This window comes from Tursiops truncatus, chromosome 8 (genome assembly GCF_011762595.2).
Source record: "Tursiops truncatus isolate mTurTru1 chromosome 8, mTurTru1.mat.Y, whole genome shotgun sequence".
Taxonomy (NCBI): domain Eukaryota; kingdom Metazoa; phylum Chordata; class Mammalia; order Artiodactyla; family Delphinidae; genus Tursiops; species Tursiops truncatus.
The window spans coordinates 34,760,221-34,775,731 of record NC_047041.1 but is presented as its reverse complement, the minus strand read 5'-3'; positions in this window follow the sequence as shown (position 1 = coordinate 34,775,731).

The following is a 15,511-nucleotide window of genomic DNA, read 5'->3' as shown; positions in this document are numbered from 1 at the left end:
GTTCCCACACCTCTCAGGACAAACTGTCTTCCACTATGATTCATTGAATCTTACATTCACTGAGTCCCACTGAAGAAAGATCATTATGTAGAAAACAAGTTTAATTTGGGGTAGCTACCTAAACCTACACATTTAAATGTCTTCATTTCTAGATGAGTTTGTTAGGAGAGCTATAAAATGTATAAATAAGTGGGAATATCCATATCAGTATTGGGCACCAACTATAATAGCTGTCATCATTCAGAAAGTTCAAGGAAAAGAGCCTGCCAATTACTACAAGAGGAAAAAGAGCCTATCAGAGAGTAAGTGCAAGGGCCTTTCAACATAACTCTATTTATACTCCTTCGTTAAGTTCATCAAGGGCCAGAGAAAAAAGAAAGATATGTGCTAGCCATACTGATATCAGTTCTACAAATCTGTATATCAGAATCCTCCTGCCTTACCTTCCCTACATTTCCACTAATACAATGTCTGAACATCTGTCTAAGGACAAACCCTTCACTTGTGACTTGTAGCCCATTCCCTTTCAGAATCAATCATGCAAAGGTATTACCACTTGGTTGATTTCCCACATTTCTGCACCGTTAATTATTCTATCTCTACCAGTTAATTCCCATCAGCATAAAATATCCTTTTTTAGGCTAGTGCCTACCTTAAAACTTAAACTAAATCAAAAGGAAAATATTCCCACATCTGCATAAAGGAGACAAAAAATTCAGACCAACGTCAACCTGTCCGAGAAGTGCAATTGCAAAAATGATAGTTAAAACATGAAAAGCAAACAAACAAAAACACCTTTTAAAAACAGCATTTTCAAACTGCAGGAAAAGGAAGAAATTCATTGGAGTCCAGAAATAACAAGACAACAAAAATCCCTAAAGCGTGATGTCATGTTGAAACCAGTTTTTGTGTATTTGTCTTTGGAGTATCTGCCAGTCATTGTGGCCCAGACCCTTGGTTTTAAATAACTAAGTACTTGGGCATACTACAAAGACTATGCCTGAGATTTGGAAGACAGCTAAGAGACCTAAAGCTGAAATTCTAGAAATTCAATATCATTGACTTATGTAAAATAAGATATAAAAGGAAATAAAGAACCTGCCATTACTTTCAGGTTATACATTTGTTAATATACAAAAGGAAAAATAATTTTGAACAAGTTATTTTAATTAATAATAGCATTTATAAATTTCGTAGGATAATTTTTTTTCCAAATTTTAAATAAATTTCTGTATCCTAGCAATAAACAAGAAATACAATTTGCTATCCATTTAGATATAGATATAAATATATACTATTTAAAAAACCAAAATAAAATGAGTTGTACTTAAACATATATCTAAAAATCTAGTAAATATATGTAAAATACTGTAAAACTATCTTGAAATATGAAATCTTAAAAAGGAAAGTATATATGATGTTCAAAGAGTGGAAAACACAATATCATAAAAATAGCAATTCTATTTGTCTATATGTCAAAATGATGTAAAAATTTAATGCAATTTCAAGCTATTATTGTGTTGTTATAGAATTAGACAAACTGATTTAAAAATGGATATAGAATATCAAAGAGCTATAAACTGTCAAGTTACTCCTGAATAAGAACCAGTAGAGAAAATTAGCTCTAACAGATGTCAGTAGAGCTTCTTAAGTAAGAAAGTGTGCTGTTAGTGTAGCAATAAATAAATGAATAAAGTGAAAGAATTTCAATCTAAAATGGAATCAGAGGATAGGAAATAGAGAATCTCACACATGTTCCCTTAGGAAAATAAAACTTAAGAACTCAGAGACTGATTTCCCATAAATTCCTGATAAGATGGAAACTTATCTCCTGACCAATGAACATCTGCCAAGAATCTCTTTCCATCCTCAAGCCAATGAACTTACTGCTCGGACTCTGGCTGGGCTCCCACCTCTTTGCACTTCTTGCCTATACATAAAGCCCTCTTCAAACGTTCAATGCATTCACCACCTGTAGCTTGCTCCAGTTTACATTTCCAAAACTGAAATTCCTCTGCTATTTCCAGATAAACTTAGTTTCTGGTAATTCAAGTTTGCCTCAGTTTACATCTTCATTTAGGTTGACAATAAGTAGAACAGATCTAGATTTCAGTACAGTGTGTGTGTGTGTGTGTGTGCGTGCGTGTATGTATGACATAGTTTGATATAGTCAAATTTAGGAAGCCATAGCCAATTAGTGGGGAAGAATGAAATAGTCAGTAAATATAGAGGGATATTTTTAAATTATATAGAAAAATTAAGAAAGATCATGATTTCAAACAAAATGCAAAAAGAAATTCATAATTGATCCAATTCTTCTTACATGTGGGTGACAAAATTTTTTAATGTTTAGAAAAATTCTAGAAAATATCTTTTAATGTTAAGATAGGGAAACATTTCTTAAATAAGACAATAAGTACAAACAATAAGAAAAAAATATATACATTTGAAAACATTAAATTTAAGAATTTATTTTGTTTAAAACACACAAAAGAGTGAAAGGTAAAGGTACAAACTAGGAGAAGATATTTGCAATAAAATAACACTAATAAAGACTTATCATCCAGAATACATAAAGAAATATCTTACAAGTTGGGAAAAATCACACAAAAACAAATTGATAATAATCAGACAAATAATAAAACAATCAACAGAAATAAACAGACATTTCCCGAATGAGAAACACAACTGGTAAATACACATACTACATAATGACCAAGCTCATTAGTAACCAGGAAATACAAAATAAGATCATAATGAGATAACATCAAATTCAAACAATTGGTAAAAATTAAGGAAAAAAAATCAAAATCAAAATGTCTACAAGGATATAGAGGGGGTGTGGGATTCTTTTTATACTGCTGGTATAGCGAGAGGTAAATTACTACAGATGCCATGAAAAACAATTTGCCAATGCTAAGTAAAGTTCGTTGCAAGCATGCCATGGAATTAGTAGTTCCAGTCCAAGGTAAAGAGAAACACTTGTACATGCACACATGCACAAGAAGATAAAAAGACTGCCCATTGCAGTGTATTTCAGAATAGATTTTTTTTTTAAAGGAGACAATGACAAAACCCTGAAGCAATGGGAGGGGAAGCTGTTTTTAAATGGTGTATAAAGAGAGAATCAGGTCTTCGAGTTTTTGTTTCTTTGAGTTTGTTGTTGTCATTGTGTCTTTATTCTTTGCAGTACCTTACATTATCCTGAGAAAAGAAAATATCTGTACTATTCTGAGAGTTATGTCTACTGAAGATGTTATTACAATAATCAGCAACTAAGAAAACAAGTGGAGATTCACTAACCACAGGTAGTCACTTATTCACCCCCAGTAGGCAAACTCCCAGAGATGGTTCACTACCATCTGAGGAGTGTCACTGAGGGATTTCCATAGGGGTAAATTTACTCAGAAAGTGATAAGTTTAGGATTTGAAATGAATTTATTTGAGTTTATTTGGTCTTCGATTCTTCTGACTATAAAGTCTACAGGTCAGTAATTTTTGAGGTATAAATGTTATTGGATGTTCAATAACATTAAGAATTCAGGTTCCAAACTAATTTGTCTAGATATTTTGGATGTGCCAAAGTTAGTTGAAGAAATTCTGACCTTTGTCGCAATGATATACCATTCTTGTAGGAAAATTCCTGGGGCTCCTGCATAGCCACACAAGTTTTTTTTTTCTTTGACTTACTGTTGATTTTAAGAAAACTGATGTAATAAAATGGAAATCATTGTGTTAATGTTGGTAACAAAAATATTACACTTCAGCATGGTGCTTTGCTAGAGAGCATGAAAGAAAAAAGAGGAAAGAAAGGAAGGAAGGGAGAGAGGAGATCAAGATGGCAAAGTAGAAGGGTGCAGAGCTCATCTTCCACCATGAACACATAAAAAATACATCTACATGTGGAACAATTCTCACAGAAAACTAACTGTATACAAGCAGAAAGACTCCTGTGAAACCAAGGCTATAAGAAAGATCAACACAGAGTCGAGTAGGAAGGGAAGAGAAGTAATCAGGTTAGAACTGTGTCCCCGGCAAGGAACTCCTAATAGATGGGAGATTATATGGTTGGATATCCTCCCTGGAGAGTGAGTAGCTTGAGCCACATGTTGGGTACTCCAGCCCTAGAGTCCAACACAGGCAAGCCCACTTGGTTGGAAGGCTGATGGGATTAACAGGAGGACTGTATGTTAGAAGCCTAGACTCCATCTGTGAAGAGTGTGCAATGCTTAATTACTCCTGAGAAGAGGGGGCAGATTGAAAACTGTACCAGTGGCTGGTCAATTTCCTGTGACTGCCCTGAGATACACCCAAGCATGAGGTAAACAAATGCTCCACCCAGCTTGGGAGCTCAGCTGTGAAGCTCATTGGTGGCTTGGACTCGGGACAGCATCTGAAAGGGAAGGCAGCAGCCATTACTGGTGCCTAGAGAGGCAACATATCAGAAGGAGACTTCTTGTTCCAGTACTGCTCCCCTTTGGGACTAGGGTACTGGTGCTGGGAGGGGAGAGAGCACATATTTAAAGGGAACAAAGCCAGCTTGAACCCAAACCTAAGGGTATCTGCTACAGCAACTTGGGATCTGACCCTATCCCTCATAGAGCAGTGATGGCCACTGAGCAGGGGGGAATCCCCAGCTCAAATCTGGTTCTGACCTGAGCCCTTACATCAACAGTGCCACCTCCCCACCTCCTACAATGGTGATAACTGCCAGCATACTCTGAGGAAAGACATGAATTGTGTTCACTTCAAATCCAGCTCTCCCATGAAAGCCACTGGGCACACCCAGACTATATAAGGATGCTCCCACATAAGGATACCATTTCAAGACTGCATAGGTAAATGTTTCACCTAATCTTATAGATAGGAAGTTAGGCAAAAGAAGAAAGAATTTGTCACAATTGAAAGAGCTAGGGAAGATGTGGGACCAAGATGGCAGAATAGAAGTGTGTGCACTAACTCCCTCTTGTGAGAGCACCAGAATCACAACTAACTGCTGAACAGTCATCAACAGGAAGACACCGGAATGCACCAAAAATACCCCACATCCAAAGACAAAGGAGAAACCGCAATGAGATGGTAGGAAGGGCACATTTACAATAAAACCAAATCCCATAACTGCTGGGTGGGTGACTCACAAACTGGAGAACAACTATACCACAGAAGTCCACCCATTGGAGTGAAGGTTCTGAGCCCCACGTCAGGCTTCCCAACTAGGGAGTCCAGCAACGGAAGGAGGAATTCCCAGAGATCAGACTTTGAAGGCTAAAGGGATTTGATTGCAGGACTTTGACAGGACTGGGGGAAACAGTGACTCCAGTCTTGGAGGGAACACACAAAGTAGTGTGTGCATCAGTACCCAGGGGGAAGGAGGAGTGACCCCCTAGTAGACTGAACAAGACCTACTTGCTAGTGTTGGAGGGTCTCTTGCAGAGGCAGGGGATGCAGGTGTCTTACTGTGAGGACAAGGACACTGGGAGCAGAAATTTCGGGAAGTACTCCTTGGAGTGAGCCCTCCCAGAATCTGCCATTAACCCCACCAAAGAGCCTGTAACCTCCAGTGCTGGGTCGCCTCAGGCCAAAAAAGCAATAGGGAGGGAACTCAGCCCCACCCATCAACAGACAAGCAGATTAAAGTTTTACTGAACTCTGCCCACCAGAGCAACACCCAGCTCTACCCACCACCAGTACCTCTCATCAGGAAGCTTGCACAAGCCTCTTAGCCTCATTCACCAGAGGGCAGACAGCAAAAGCAAGAAGAACTACAATCCTGCAGCCAGTGGAAGGAAAACCACATTCACAGAAAGACAGAAAAAATGAAAAGGCAAAGGACTATGCAGCAGATGAATGAGAAAAATAAAACTCCAGAAAAACAGCTAAATGAACGGGAGACAGGAAAACTTCCAGAAAAATAATTCAGAATAATGATAGTGAAGATGATCCAGGACACTGGAAAAAGAATGGAGGCAAAGATCAAGAAGATGCAAGAAATGTTTAACAAAGACCTAAAAGAATTAAAGAACAAACAAACAGAGATGAACAATACAATAACCAAAATGAAAAATACACTAGAAGGAATCAACAACAGAATAATTGAGACAGAAGAACGGATAAGTGACCTGGAAGATAGAATGGTGGAATTCACTGTTGCAGAACAGAATAAAGAAAAAAGAATGAAAAGAAATGAAAACAGCCTAAGATACATCTGGGAAAACATTAAATGCATTAGCATTCACATTACAGGGGTCCCAGAAGGAGAAAAGAGAGAGAAAGTACCCAAGAAAATATTTGAAGAGATTATATCAAAAACTTCCCTAATATGGGAAAGGAAATAGCCACCCAAGTCCAGGAAACCCAGAGAGTCCCAGGCAGAATAAATCCAAGGAGAAACAGGCCGAGACACATGGTAATCAAATTGACAAAAATTAAAGACAAAGAAAAATTATTGAAAGCAACAAGGTAAAAGTGACAGATACATACAAGGGAACTCCCATAAGGTTAATAGGTGATTTCTCAGCAGAAACTACAAGCCAGAAGGGAGTGGCAGGATATATTTAAAGAGATGAAAGGGAATTACCTACAACCAAGAGCACTCAACCCGACAAGGATCTTAGTCAGGTTTGATGGAGAAATTAAAACCTTTACAGACAAGCAAAAGCTAAGAGAATTCAGCACCACCAAACTAGCTCTAAGACAAATGCTGAAGGAACTTCTCTAAGTGGGAAACACAAGAGAAGGAAAGGACCTACAAAAAAAACCCAAATCAAATGAGAAAATGGTAATAGGAACATACGTATTGATAATTACCTTAAATGTGAATGGATTAAATGCTCCAACCAAAAGACACAAGCTCACTGAATGGATACAAAAAACAGACTTGTATATATGCTCTCTACAAGAGACCCACTTCAGACCTAGGGACACATTCAGACTGAAAGTGAGGGGATGGAAAAAGATATTCCACGTAAATGGAAATCAAAAGAAAGCTGGAGTAGCAATATTCATATCAGATAAAATAGACTTTAAAATAAAGAATGCTACCAGAGACAAGGCAAGACACTACATAATGATCAAGGGATCAATCCAAGAAGAAGACATAACAATTATAAATATATATGCACCCTACATAGGGGCACAACAATACATAAGGCAAATGCTAACACTTATAAGAGAGGAAGTTGACAGTAACACAATAATAGTGGGGAATATTAACACCTCATTTACACCAATGCACAGATCATCCAGACAGAATATTCATAAGGAAAAAAAAGCTTGAAAAGACACAATAGACCAGATAGTTTTAACTGATATTTCTAAGATATTCCATCCAAAAAGAGCAAACTACACTTTCTTCTCAAGTGCACACAGAACATTCTCCAAGATAGATCATATCTAGGATCATAGATCAAGCCTTGATGAATTTTAGAAAATTGAAAACATATCAAGCATCTCTTCTGACTGCAATGCTATGAGATTAGAAATAAATTAGAAGGAAAAAAAGTATCAAACACATGGAGGCTAAACAATATGTAACTGAATAACCAAGAGATCACAGAAGAAATTGAAAAATACCTAGAGACAAATGGCAACAAAAATACGAAAATCCAAAACCTATGGGATGCAGCAAAAGCAGTTCTAAGAGAGAAGTTTATAACAATGCAGTCCTACCTCAGAAACAACAAAAATCTCAATCTAAGCTTACACCTAAAGGAACTAGAGAAAGAAGAACAAAAATAACAATTAGTAGAAGGAAAGAAATCTTAAAGATCAGAGCAGAAATAAATGAAATAGAAACAAAGAAAACAATAGCAAAGATCAATAAAGCTAAAAGCTGGTTCTTTGAGAAGATAAACTAAATTGATAAACCTTTAGCTAGACTCATCAAGAAAAAGAGGAAGAGGACTGAAATCAATAAAATTAGAAATGAAAAATAACAAGTTACAACAGACACCACAGAAATACAAAGCATCCTAGGAGACCACTACAAGCAACTCTATGCCAATAAAATGGACAACCTGGAAGAAAGGAAACATTCTTAGAAAGGTATAACCTGCCAAGACTGAACCAGGAAGAAATAGAAAATATGAACAGACCAATCACAAGTAATGAAATTGAAACTGTGATTAAAAATCTTCCAACACACAAAAGCCCAGGACCAGATGGCATCATAGGTTAATTCTATCAAAGATTTAGAGAAGAGCTAACGCCCATCCTTCTCAACCTCTTCCAAAAAATTGCAGAGAAACACTCCCAAACTCATTCTACAAGCCCATCATCACTTGTTATAAAATCAGACAAAGATACTACAAAAAAATAAAATTTCAGACTAATATCCCTGATGAATATAGATGCAAAAATCCTCAACAAAATGCTAGCAAACAGAATCCAACAACACATTAAAAGGATCATACACCATGATCAAATGAGATTTATCCCAGGGATGCAAGGATTCTTCAATATACACAAATCAATCAATGTGATACACCCTATTAACAAATTGAAGAATAAAAAACACATGATCATCTCAGTACATGCAGAAAAATCTTTTGACAAAATTCAACACCTATTTATGATAAAAACTCTCCAGGGCTTCCCTGGTGGTGCAGTGGTTGAGAGTCCACCTGCCGATGCAGGGGACACGGCTTCATGTCCTGGTCCAGGAAGATCCCACATGCCATGGAGCAGCTGGGCCTGTGAACCATGGCCGCTGAGCTTGCACGTCCAGAGCCTGTGCTCCGCAATGGGAGAAGCCACAACAGTGAGAGGCCCGCATACCACAAAAAACAAACAAACAAACAAAACTCTCCAGAAAGTGGGCATAGAGGGAACCTACCTCAACATAATAAATGCCATATATGACAAACCCACAGCAAACATCATTCTCAGTGGTGAAAAACTGAAAGTATTTCCTCTAAGATCAGGAATAGGACAATGAGGTCCACTCTCACCACTATCATTCAACATAGTTTTGGAAGTCCTAGCCACGGCAATCAGAGAAGAAAAAGAAATAAAAGAATAGAAATTGGAAAAGAAGTAGTAAAACTGACACTGTTTGCAGATGACAGGACACTATACATAGATAATCCTAAAGATGCCACCAGAAAACTACTAGAGCTAGTCAATGAATTTGGTAAAGTTGCAGGATACAAAATTAATGCACAGAAATCTCTTGCATTCCTATACAACTAACAATGAAAAATCAGAAAGAGAAATTAAGGAAACAGTCCCATTCACCATTGCAACAGAAATAATAAAATACCTAGGAATAAACCTACCTAAGGAGTTAAAATACCTGAACTCAAAAAACTGTAAGACACTGATGAAAGAAATCAAAGATGAGCAAAACAGTTGTTCTTGGATTAGAAGAATCAATATTTTGAAAATGACTATACTACCTAAAGAAATCTACCAATTCAACACAATCCCTATCAAACTACCAATGGCATTTTTCAGAGAACTAGAACAAAATTTCTCACAATTTATATGGAAACAAAAAAGATCCCAAATAGCCAAAGCAATCTTGAGAAAGAAAAATGGAGCTGGAAGATCCCTGACTGCAGACTATACTACAAAGCTACAGCAATCACGACAATATGGTACTGGCACAAAAACGGAAATGTAGATCAATGGAATAGGATAGAAACCCCTCTGGGGTTTACCCAGAGGTAAACCCACACACATATGGTCATCTTATCTTTGGTAAAGGAGGCAAGAATATACAATGGAAAAAAGACAGCTTCTTCAATAAGTGGTACTGGTAAAACTGGACAGCTACATGTAAAAGAATGAAATTAGAATACTGCCTAACATCATACACACAATAAAACCTCAAAATCGATTAAAGACTTAAATGTAAGACCAGACACTGTAAAACCCTTAGAGGAAAACATAGGAAGGATGTTCTATGACATAAATCACAGAAAGATCCTTTTTGACCCACCTCTAAGAATAATGGAAGTAAAAACAAAAATAAACAAATGGGATCTAATGAAACTTAAAGGTTTTTGCACAGCAAAGGAAACTATAAACAAGGCCAAAAGATAACCCTCAGAATGGGAGAAAATATTTGCATACAATTCAACAGACAAAGGATTAATCTCCAAAATATATAAACAGCTCATGCAGCTCAATATGAAAAATCAAACAACCCAATCAAAAAATGGGCAGAAGACCTAAACAGACATTTCTCCAAAGAAGACATACAGATGACCAAGAAGCACTTGAAAAGCTGTTCAACATCAGTGTTTATTAGAGAAAGGCAAATCAAAACCACAATGAGGTATCACCTCACACCAGTTAGAATGGGCATCATCAGGAAATCTACAAACAACAAATGCTGGAGAGGGTGTGGATAAAAGGGAACCCTCTTGCACTGTTGGTGAGAAAGTAAATTCATACAGCTACCATGGAGAATAGTATGGAGGTTCCTTAAAAAACTAAAAATAAAATTACCATATGACCCAGCAATCCCACTACTGGGCATATACCCAGAGAAACACATAATTCAAAAAAAGACATGAACCCCAATGTTCATTGCAGCACTATTTACAATAACCATGTCATGCAAGCAACCTAAATGTCCATCGACAGATGAATGGATAAAGAAGATATGGTACATATATACAATGGAATATTACTCAGCCATAAAAAGCATGAAATTAGGTCATTTGTAGGGACATAGATGGGCCTAGAGACTGCCATATAGAGTGAAGTAATTCAGAAAGAGGAAAACAAATATGATATATTAACACATATATGTGGAATCTAGAAAAATGGTACAGATGAACCTGCTTGCAAGGCAGAAATAGATACACAGATGTAGAAAACAAATGTGTGGACACCAAAGAAGTAAAGTGGGTGGTGGGGGGGGGGGGGAAACTAATAAAAGAAAGAAAGAAAGAACAATGGAAACACCCTCCTGAAAAACAAATTAAATAAACAATTTACCAGGTAAAGAATTCAAAGCTTTTGTCATAAGAATGTCAATAGAATTAGGAAAAAAAATCAAGAAACATAGTGAAAATTTTAGTGAGGAACTAGAAAATATAAAAAAAGGACCAGTCAAATCTGAAGAGTAAATTAACTGAAAGGAAACACACCCTTGAAGGAATTAATAGCAGAGTAGGTGAGCAATAGATCAGTTGGACTAAATAGTTATCTACAGGACATTCCAACCCAAAACAATAGAATGCTCATTCTTTACAAGTGCACATGGAATGCTCTCTAGGATAGATCATATGCTAAGCCACAAGACAAATCACAACAAATTTAAGAGGATAGAAATTATGTCAGCATTTTTCCTCACCATGACTTTATGAAACTAGAAATCAACACAGGAAGAGAAATGGGAAAAACTAAGACATGGAGAGTAAAAATATGCTACTACATCGCCAATGGTCAATAAAGAAATCAAAAAGGGAATCAGAAAATACCTGAAGACAAATGAAAGTGAAAACAGAACTTTCCAAAATCTATGGGATGTAGGAAAAGTAATTCTAAGAGGGGAGTTTATAGCAATACAGGCCTCCCTCAAGAAACAAGACAAAACTGAAAAAAAAAAAAAAAAACAACCTAAGGTTCCATTTAAAAGAATTAGGAAAAGAATGAAGTCCAAATTCAGCAGAAGGAAGGAATTAATATTATTGGAGACAAAATAAACAAAGAGACCCAAAAAATTAGAAAGGATCAACAAAACGAAGAGCTGTTTCTTTGAAAAGATAAACAAAATTGATAAACCTTTAGCCAGGCTCATCAAGAAAAAGAGAGAGAAGACCCAAATAAAGAGAATAGGAAATGAAATAGGAGAAATTACAATTGATATCACAGAGGTACAAAAAGTCAAAAGAGAACACTACAATTATTTGCTAACAAATTGGACAACCTAGAATAAATGGACAAATTTCTAGAAACATAAAAGCTGCCAAGACTGACTCAGGAAGAAATAAACAAGTTGAACAAATTGATCCCTAGTAGTGAAATTGAATTTGTAATAAAAACAAACTCCCAACAAACAAAAGTGCAAGACTGGTCAGCTTCACAACAGAATTCCAGCAAACATATAAAGAAGATTTAATACCTATTGTCCTCAAACTATTTAAAAAAATGGAAGAGGATGGAACATCCCAACTTGATCCTACAAGGCCACCTTTATGCTGATATCAAAACCAGAGAAAGACACTAAGAAAGATGAAAATTCCACATCAATATATCTGAAGAATATAGATGCAAAAATCCTCAACAAAATATTAGCAAACCGAATCCAACAATGTATAAGAAATATCATACACCATGATCAACTGGGACTTATTCCAGGGATTCAAGGATGGTTCAATATTTGCAAATGCACCACATTAACAAAAGATTTAAAAAAATCAATAAATGCAGAAGAGTATTTGACAAAATTCAACATCCATTCATGATAAAAACTTTCATCAAAGTTGGTATAGAGGGAACATATCTCAACATAATAAAGGCCATTTATGACAAACCCACAGCTAACTTCATAGTCAATGGTGAAAAGCATAAAGTTTTTCTCTAAAATCAGGAACAAGACAAGGATGTCCACTCTCACCATTTCTACTTAACATAGTATTGGAAGTCCTATTCACAGCAACCAGACAAGAAAAAGAAATATAAAGAATCCAAATTGGAAGAAAAGAAGTAAACCATCAGTATTTGTAAATGACATGATAAAGTCTTCACTAAATAACTATTAGAACTAATAAATGAATTCAGTAATGTTGTAGGATACGAGATTAATATATAGATATCCATTGCTTTTCTATACAGTAATAATGAGCTATCAGAAAGAGAAAGCAAGAAAACAGCCCCATTTAAAATCACATGAAAAAGAATAACATACCTAGGAAATAAAATTAACCAAAGAGGTGAAATACTTATATTCTGAAAATTATAAAATATTGGCGAAGGAATTTGAAAATGATACAAAGAAATGGAAAGATACCACATGTTCTTGGATTGGAAGAATTACTATTGTTAAAATGTCCATACTGCCCAAAGCAATCTACAGATTTAATGAAATCACTTACAACATAATATTTTTCACAGAACTAGAATGACTAATCCTAAAATTTATATGGTACCAGAAAAGAACCCAAATTGCCAAAGCAATCTTGAGAAAAAAAAAAACAAAGCTGTATTACATGCCATGATTTCAGACTATACTACAAAGCTACAGCAATCGAAACAGTACAGCATGAGCACAAATACAGACACATACTTAAATGGAAGAGAACAGAGAACCCAGAAAAAAACCTATGTGCATATGGTCAATTAATCTATGACAAAGGTGGCAAGAGTATACAATGGAGAACAGATAGTCTTTTCAATAAGTGATGCTGGGAAAACTGGACAGCTTCATGTACAGAAATTAGATTATATTTCCTCACAACATACACAAATTCAAAATGGATTGAAGACCTAAATGTAAGACCTAAAATCATAAAACTCTTAGAAGACTGCATAGGGAGAACATTTCCTGAAACAAATCCCAGCAATATTTTTTTAGACCTGTCTCCTATGGAAAAGAAATAAAAGCAAAAATAAACAAATGGACCTAGTTAAATTTAAAAGCTGTGGCATAACAAAGGAAACCATTTACAAAATGAAAAGTCAGCTACAGAATGAGAGAAAATATTTGCAACTGATATGACCAAAAAAGAATTAATATATAAAATATATAAACAGCTCATACAACCAAATATTAAAAAACCTGATTAGAAAATGAGCAGGAGACCTGAATAGACATTTTTCCAAGGAAGATTTACTTATTGCCAACAGCCACATGAAAGGATGCTCAACATCTTTAATCATCAAGGAAATGCATGTGAAATCCACAATGAGATATGACTCACACCTGTCAGAATAGCTATCCTCAAAAGTCTACAAATGTCAAATGTTGGAAAGGATGCAAAGAAAAGAGAATCCTTGTATACTGTTGGTGGGAATGTAATCTGGTGCAGCCACTATAGAAAACAGTATGGTGGGTTCTCAAAAGACTAAAAATAAAACTACCATGTGGTCTAGCAATTCCACTCTTGTGTGTACATATGAAGAAAAGGAAAACATTAATTCAAAAAAAAAAAAAAACCAAAACATGCACTCCAGTGATCATAGCAGTATTATTTACATTAGCCTATATATGGAAGCAACATGTGTCCATCAGCCAATAGATGGATAAAGAAGATGGAGTATATATATGTATACACACAGACACACACACAGTGGAATATTACTCAGTCATAAGAAGAATGAAATTCTGCCATTTGCAACAACATGAGAGAGTATTGTGCTTTGTATATATGTCAGTCAGAAAAAGACAAATGCTCTATTTATCACTTGTATATGGAATATCCTAAAATATTTAAAGCCTTGATATGCTATTGAGCATTATCTTTTTACTACAGGTTTACTTTATTTTACTGCACTTCACTTTATTGTGCCTTCCATATATTGTTTTTTACAAATTGAAAATTTGTGGCTACCCTGCAATGATTAGAAGTCTGGTGCCATTTTTCCAACATCATTTGGACACTTTGATTTCCTGTGCCACATTTGGGTAATTCTTACAATATTTTAAACTTTTTCATTATTATTATATTTGTTATGGTGATATATGATCAATGTTCATTGACGTTACTACTGCAAAAAATTATAACTTCCTGAAAGCTCAGATGATGGTTAGTGTTTTTTAGCAATAACATGTTTATTTAATTAGGAAAGAAAGAAGGAAAGAAAGAAAGAAAGAAAGAAAGAAAGAAAGAAAGAAAGAAAGAAAGAAAGAAAGAAAGAAAGAAAGAAAGAAAGAAAGGAAGGAAGGAAGGAAGGAAGGAAGGAAGGAAGGAAGGAAGGAAGGAAGGAAGGAAGGAAAGAAAAAAAAAGGAGGGAGGCAGGGAAAGAAAGAGTGGAAGACAGAGGGAGTAAGCATGCTTATTAACAGTTTTGGGATATTGTATTTTTTTTTGCATTATCTAGATTAGCATTATTGTATGAAACAATAATGTGCATTTACAGGTAGTCACATTTATTTTAAATTTCTTTATTTTTCAGAAGTTGAATATTTAAGGAATAGTAAATCACTTTTTCTCAAACATTGTAACAATCATTATGTGCATACAATTAATAAGATACCAGAAACATATGGCTGCTAGATATAATCCAGTGAATTATAATACAGAATAAGTTTATTAGCCACATGATAGTTAAAGACAAAAACTAGAAATAAGAAATCTTTGAAAAATGAAGACATTAAAATACACAGAAAAAGATAAATTTTATTAACTAAAGGCCTTAAAGTTATTGATGTAAACAGTGGAATTTGAAACACCTGTTTTTCTTTGTTTTACCTAGATATTCTACAATATTTTTAATACAATTATGTAATCATAAAGTAACTCATTCAAAGTATTCTATTTCTTGTATATCACACTTCAAAATAATGTCTCATTCTATGAAACTGATAATGGCATCATCAACAAACACAAAATTTTGA